This window comes from Aplysia californica, unplaced genomic scaffold (assembly GCF_000002075.1).
Source record: "Aplysia californica isolate F4 #8 unplaced genomic scaffold, AplCal3.0 scaffold00409, whole genome shotgun sequence".
In the NCBI taxonomy this organism is placed as follows: domain Eukaryota; kingdom Metazoa; phylum Mollusca; class Gastropoda; order Aplysiida; family Aplysiidae; genus Aplysia; species Aplysia californica.
The window spans coordinates 521402-529213 of NW_004797679.1; positions in this window are offsets into that span (position 1 = coordinate 521402).

The following is a 7812-nucleotide window of genomic DNA, read 5'->3' on the forward strand; positions in this document are numbered from 1 at the left end:
GTGGAAAGTGTTCGTCCGTGGCCCCTACCCTGTTGCAGGGTGAGAAAGGCAATTATGTTGACGATGAATTTGAGAACATCATCGGCGTCAAATTCAACCATAGACAGCTATGGAGGTTAACCTCATTTAGTAATAGAACTTTATGAAATCACACAACACTCGAAACTGTCTCATTGCCACATAAATATACCCTGTTCACCCCTTTCGGGCTATTCTCATAAGCAGTCACAAGAACTGGTTATGCAAGCTTACAATGAGACAGGTTGAGTCTACTTTTAAAAAGTAGGGGGAACGAACTCCTGATAACCTTTGGGCTACTGTTAGTGCTTTTTCCCTCGGCTTTTTACTCCCGTATAATCAGGTCATGGCATGATCCAGCAGCTCCGGGCCACGAAAGATGAGATAAAGACAGACAAATTTAAAACCAAATTAATAACATTTTGTAGTATTGTCTTCTATTTTCATTTTGCATCTTCAGTTAAAAATCTTGACGTTTCTATTCTACTTGACGGTCTACTACCGGAGCAGTCTGAAAACGTATCCACTTAGCGGACTGCTAGCTTACTAACCGGCCTTAATCTTAACCAAAATGGTAAGTACACATTGTATTTTAACAATGCAACACACTCTGCCTATCTCACTTAGGCACTCACTGCTTCCCTCGCTACAAGCATACAACATGGTACCAAGCAGTGCTGCGAACTTTTAGTTTAGTTTAGTATGGGGTTTTAGGGCGCTCGCAACTGCATAAGGTCATAATATGAGCGCGCTTTGTGAACGCTACCATCTTGTGTTTCGCGCGCTAATATGATCTTATTCAGTTGCGAGCGACTAAAAACTAAATAACACGGTACTACCTAAGTGGACAGACAAAGGTCATTCACAGGGCATCTATCCAGACCACCACAAGGACGGATGACCAACGTCGTCTGGAGACTAGACTGATAAGTTGTTGGGTCAACATGAGTTCACAAATTACAAGACGTATAATTAATACTGAACGCCGAGGTCAGCCGGAAGAATAATTATTGAGATAATAATAGACTAAAATTAAGTCTCTTTCTTCCACTCACTTTCTCTCTCTCTTCCTCTATCAATCTCTCTCTCTCTCTCTTCTCTCTCTCTCTCTCTCTCTCTCTCTCTCTCTCTCTCTCTCTCTCTCTATCTATCTATCTATCTCGCTCTTTATCCCTCTCTTTCTCTTTCTTTGTCTATCTATCTATATCTCGATGTTTGCGTGTGTGCTGTTTAGGAGCGTGCGTGTGTGTGTGTGTGTGTGTGTGTGTGTGTGTGTGTGTGTGTGTGTGTGTGCGAGTGTGTTTGTGCGTGTGTGTGTGTGTGTGTGTATGTGGGTTTGTGTGCGTATATCATGTGACTGTGTTAGTGGGGATGTGTTTCTGTACGTGTGTGTGTTTCTAGGAGCTCATTTCCTCGCTGTCTCTGTCTGTATTGCACTATTTCTCTCAGTCCCCAACCCCAGCACCATGCTAACAGCACCTATCCATGTATCTATCTCTCTTTCTACCTCTCTCTATATCTATTTATCTATCTATCTATCTATCTATCTATCTGTCTGTCTATCAATCTATCCATCTCTCTGTCTCTTTATCTCTCTCTCTCTCTCTATCCATCTCTTTATCTCTCTATCTATCCATCTATCTACCTCTCTATCTACCTCTCTCTACATTATTTATCTATCTAACTGTTCAGACTGAAGTCGACGTCACCCCGGCTGATCACAGGGCACACCACAGCGAGAAAGACCAACAACAAGGAATCGTAGAAGACCACAACAGTAGGGGCGACGTGCAGGAGGACGGTGCGAACGCCAGGATAACGGGTACGACTAGACGTGAGGTGAGTAGTTCTCCGCGCTCACTGCTCACTCACGCCAAGCGAGGCGACGGCGACGGCGGGCAGGCGGGGCATGGATACAACAAGAAAACACAGAGTTAAGGGAAGAGGGGCGGGATATGGGAGGAGGGAGGGGAGGGGTAGGAGGGTGGTATGCGCGTGCGGGGCCGCCCGGCCTAAAGTCTTCTATCTAGTTGTGGGCAAAATCCGTAAAACCTATACGGATAACCGGATAATTCACAACGAAACATTATCCGAATTCAGACTCCTTAACTCTCTTTCCTAACCCGTTTGCCGAAGTGGGTGGTGCACCCATTTGTTGCAGTGATGCTAACCCATTTGCCGAAGCTGGTCATAACACATTTCGCGACCTCAGTGCTTTCTTGTCCTACCTCCATTTTTTTTTTCAAACATTGAAAATGCGACTTCTTCTTAAGCTCACTCTTTGTTAAGAACTGTTTTCATCGTTATTTAAAATGGGGAAAGGACAGAAAAGCACTGGAGTCGCGATTTAATAGCGGAAGAGGTGCACAAACATTAATTATCGTTATTTGAAATGGAAATAGGACAGAAAAGTACTGAGGTCGTAATTTAATTAATTGCCGAAGTGCACTAACATTAGTTTTATCCGGATTTTGCAAGAGCGACTCAATGCCCAGCCGATCTTCTTCCACCCCTCTTTCCCTCCACGCTCAGCCTGTCGCCGCCACCAGTGGACCAGTGGTGCTCACGCGGCGCGGCTCGGACTTGCCTGGTGTTTGTGTACACACGCGCGCACACACAGAGACACACAGGGGGGCGGGCGGCCGGCTGCTCACCACGGCTACCTAGGAGGAGGAGGCTATATATACCACTGGCGGCGGCCGCGCGGGACGGCGGAAAATCGACGCGTACTTTTTTCCGACTACTACAATAACTACTACTACTACTACTACAACTACTACTACTTTTTTTTCCTGCAGCTACTTGTTGGTTTTGCTTCAGTGGATTTCTCACCTGCACCATGCCAGTGATGGTAGTGACAACGGACTGCTCGGTTGGTTAGCAACGAATTTGTTCTGTTATTCCCTGAGTAGAGCCAGAAAAATAAACGAAAAGGTATTTTCTTGGAGGAGAGAACGCAGACTGAATGTGAATACAGGGCACTGTCTGCTGTTCTTCGCTTTCATCATCATCATCATCATCAAAATATCATCATCATCATCATCATCATCATCATCATCATCATCATCATCATCGTCATCACCATCACCATCACCATCATCATCAAAATATCACCACAATCATCATCATCATCATCATCAACAACAACACCTTGATTGTAAAACAAGGGTTGTTGGAATACGGTCTTAGGAAAATGCCAAATAATTCAAAGTAAACTCAAAGACTATAAACTTTTTGGGGGTTTTAAAAAGTTCATATTTCCGTCTCCTGTGATTACATAGAACGGTAGGACAAAAGCTAAGACCTTCAGCATTACATATTGGAAATGTAGAAAGAAAAACTTACTGTGGCAAGAGTTCAAACAGGTTAAGAGAACAAACTAGAATAAACAATATCCAATTTGGAAAATGCACATCGTCATCATCATCATCATCATCGTCAATATCACCTTCCTATCTCCGTCCTTCACAAACGGAAGTAGCAGTAATTAACTTTCAAATGATTTAAATTTAAATCAGTTTTTCGACTCATATGAAATTTTATCCTGGCTTTTTAGGGGAAAGTCAAAACAAAACAAATCCATAGAATTCGCGAATATCAAAGAAACCCAAGAAAAAAACTTAAATTTTTTTTTTTTAATAAATGAAGCAATCGTAAATAATCAATCCACACGGCCTTGAGTACAACAACAATAATAACAATAAATAGTATTAATTGTATAGCGCAGATTCCCGCTAATCAGCGAGCTCTATACGCTTTACAATCAGCAGTTACCGGCAATTCGTTATAAATGAATTTATTATTAAATCCACCTCAGAGTCCCACACAGCACGCTAAGCCATCAAGATGTAGGGGCAAATCATGTACGTGGCCCATCCACACTTCACAATATAAACAACATATTCTATAGTAGCCGAGACAAACAAGAAACGTTTCGTTTTGTATATTTGTTTTTCATTGCGCCGCTATTTTTCATAAAGAGTTTTGGAATACCTTAATTTGCAATCCAACACAAGGACTGCCGTAAATAACTTTCGGGCGGGCGCGCTAAGCTTTTAAATGTGAATTAGATATTCCTAGGCGGGGGCCAAAGAACAAGACGTACGTTTGGTTTATGTGTTGTGTGTTTATTTGATTGTCATTTATTGGTTGTCGTTGCTTTCTTTGAGTTTTGTTTCTGCTTGATTTTTGTTTTGCTTCGTGTTGTTTTTTTCCGTAGTTTGTTTATTTATTCATTTTTTGTTTATTCGTTTATTTATTTATTTATTTATTTATTTATTTATTTATTTATTCATTTATTTATTTATTTATTTCTTCATCTATTTATTTGTGTATTAGTTGTGTAGTAGTTATTCATTCATTTACTTGTGTGTGTGTGTGGGGGGGGGGGGGGGAGGGGGTATTGGTCTCTTCCATTTGATCTGCTGTGTTATTTTTAAGTCCCTTCATCTCCGTTAACGAGAAGAACGTTATTGTTAAGTAATCCGTCTTTTCCGAAAACTGTCATAGTGGACCACTGTTCTTGTTCCAATAACTCATCCTTGTTGTGTGTATGGGGGGGGGGGAGGAGGAGGGGGGATGCGCATCGAGGAGACAAACCCCAGACCGCATCAGTCTAAACACAGCCACCTACCTTTGCTACCATCTATCTACATGTACAATAATTTTCCGTGACTAATTTCATAGCGAGCTACCATTACAGCCCCCGACCCCACCCCCACGGCTACACCTCCCACCTACGCCTTGTTCTCTTTTTCATAAAGCCCTCTCCGCTATCGATTTAATCGGATATAATTCTTTTTTCGACTGAAAAAAAGACCGCATCCCTTTAATTATCATGAAGACTCAACGCGCTGCAGTTACCGGCAATTCGTTATGAATTTATTCCAATTCAAACGACAGTTTTGCAAGGACAATTTCCTGCCTGGCCGTTTTGTCTTTGGCTATTGTTGTGGGAGAAAAGGCTGGCCGGAGGGAACGGTAGAGAGCTATAGTCTCTGTGTCTTCTGTGTTGGTGGGACGGTTCTTGACGATTCTGACACTTTCGCTGACACTTTTGTAGTTGTTGCTGTTGTTGTTGTTGTTTTTGTTATTTTAATTGTTGTTGTTATTGTTATTGTTGTTGTTGTTATTCTTATTATTGTTGTTTTGTTATTTTCTTCTTCTTCTTGTCGTCGTTATTTTTGTTGTTTCGTTGTTGTTGTTGTTGTTGTTGTTGTCGTCGTCGTTATCGTTGTTGCTGTTTTTGTTGTTGCTTTTGTTGTTGCCATTGTTACTCTTGTTGGTTTTGGCAGAGTCGTTTTCGTTACTGTTAAAGCCGTTTTCGATATCAAAACGGAAAATGTCCTCGTTGTCATAATCATTTCAATCATCTTTTTCGTTATTGGAATTAAAAGTCAAAACTGTCGTCAGATAAATTACCCTTGGAGAAGAGGTCGAATTTCAACAAAACATTTTATCGCACACTCAGCAGTTTGTTTTTATTCTCCGTCACTGGTCGCTTACACCTCGTGACCTTGTTCGTGCTTTGTTTGTTGCGCTGATGCGGATTTAAGTACACCAAATAGGCCTTGCCTGCAAGACAGACAGCGGCTTCCGTCGCTAGCTATTTACCTCTCTCTCGGGGGGGAAAAATCAAAAGTAGTCAAAGTAACATGAACAAATGTTGACGTAAGGATAAGAAAAAACTATTTACTTCAGTATCTTTCGCGCTTATGTGCGGCAAGATGTTAGTTTATCATATTTCCTTTTAATGAATAGACTCGATTCGTAGAGTTCGCATCTCAGCAGAGAGTTCTAAAATTAGTGTAGATTTCATATCCAGACTCCTCTCTCTCTCTCTCTCTCTCTCTCTCTCTCTCTCTCTCTCTCTCTCTCTCTGTCTCTCTCTATCTATCTATCTATCTATCTATCTATCTATCTATCTCTATCTATCTATCTATCTATCTATCTATCTATCTCTCTGTCTCCCTCTCTCTCTCCCCATCCTCGGCTTTGTCCTATCGGCTGATGGACTTGGTACTCGGGAGGTGTGGCCTCCTAAATAATCCATAACCCGAACGATGTCTAAAGAGGCGTAAAACTCGTTACTCTCACTACAACAGTCATCGGTTCCACCTCAAAGTATAAGCGTCGTCATCTGCCACCGAAAAGGTTTCCGACCTCTCAGTTTGGTTTTTCATCATCAATGTCCCACTTTTTTCCCCATCATTCGCGACCATGTTGGCAAGAGATTTTAGTCCATATTGGAGCGTCTGAGCCACAAATGGATAAAGAAGATAAATGAAACGATTGGGTGAAAGCTCTCCCCGATCGCTGGGACGACAGCGGAGACTGGGGGGGTGGAGGGGGGTGCAGGAGTAAGGGACGTCAACCGATATAGTAGTCTGCCCTTAGGCCAGGGGGTCGGAGAGGGGGACGAGGAGGGAGAGAAGGGGGGGGGCAGAGAGAGAGAGAGAGAGAGAGAGAGAGAGAGAGAGAGAGAGAGAGAGAGACAGAGACAGAGACAGAGACAGATACAGAGAAAATGGGAAAGGATAGATAGATAGATAGATAGATAGATAGATAGATAGATAGATGGATGGATGGATGGATGGATGGATGGATGGATGGATGGATGGATGGATGGGTGGATGGATGGATGGATGGATAACAGAGGGAGATAAGAGAATGGCGGAAGAGAGAAAGTGAAGGAGGAGGAAGAAGACGAAGAGAAGCAGTACAAAAAGAAGGAGGGGAAGGAGGTTTGCGTTCTTTTGCTCGCGTATAAGACAAAGTGGAACAAAGAGAAAAAGTGTCTCCCTCCACTCATCATTATCCACTTCCTCCAGAACTCTACGCCGTTTGTATTGACCGACTGACTATATCTCCTTGAGGGGGTGAGAGTGAAAGTTTGCTCCACAACTGGTTCTTCTCGTTGGTTGGTTTATTAGTCTGTTCTTCAGTCCTACATTTTTATTGACTATCATATGTAGTGAATTAGTTAGGCTCTTTACTTTCGCCCGCAAAAAAACATGAGTTCAATTCCCCGGTGGGATAGTCAATTTTAACGAGTACCTCAATTGAAAAATGCGGAAACCTTTCAATTACTAACCATACTTCCAGACAGCGTGAGTCAAAAATTGAATATTAATAATTGACACGCTTGTTAGTCACTGCCAGAAACCACATTAGGATCTAACGTTTCAGTAAAGAGAAGCACATCAATGTGATAACGGTCATTTAGTGCAAAGGGGAAAATCAAACGGACAGACAGACAAAAATCAACAGAGCCGAAGAAAAGATACAGTACCTACCAAAGGCACCCTCCGTCCGCCTGTATACTGCGATGTATGAGCTGAGTAAACGCGACTGTTAAGATTAAACACATCTCCGAACTATCATACTACAGTAGGGAGAAGAAAGACTACTCGCCTTTTCATATAATATAAATATAATCATTTAGCCTACTTCTTCTTGTCTCGCAAACAGGAGAAAGCACCGAGAGCCCAGCCAACAAATATAATGTATATATTATTATGCAAATGCAATTCTAAATCGGGTGCACATGTTTATATTTCAGAATACGTTTCCGATAATCTATTAGGAGTTATTGAATTTGTGCGCAAAGGTAAAGATTAAAGATAAACACAAATGAAGGCATGCACGATCGCTTACTTTAAACCTGAGCGCGTACTTACACACAAACATACAGACATACACACGCACGCACACACACACACACACACACAAACACACACACACACACACACTCACATACACACACACACACACATACATACATACATACATACA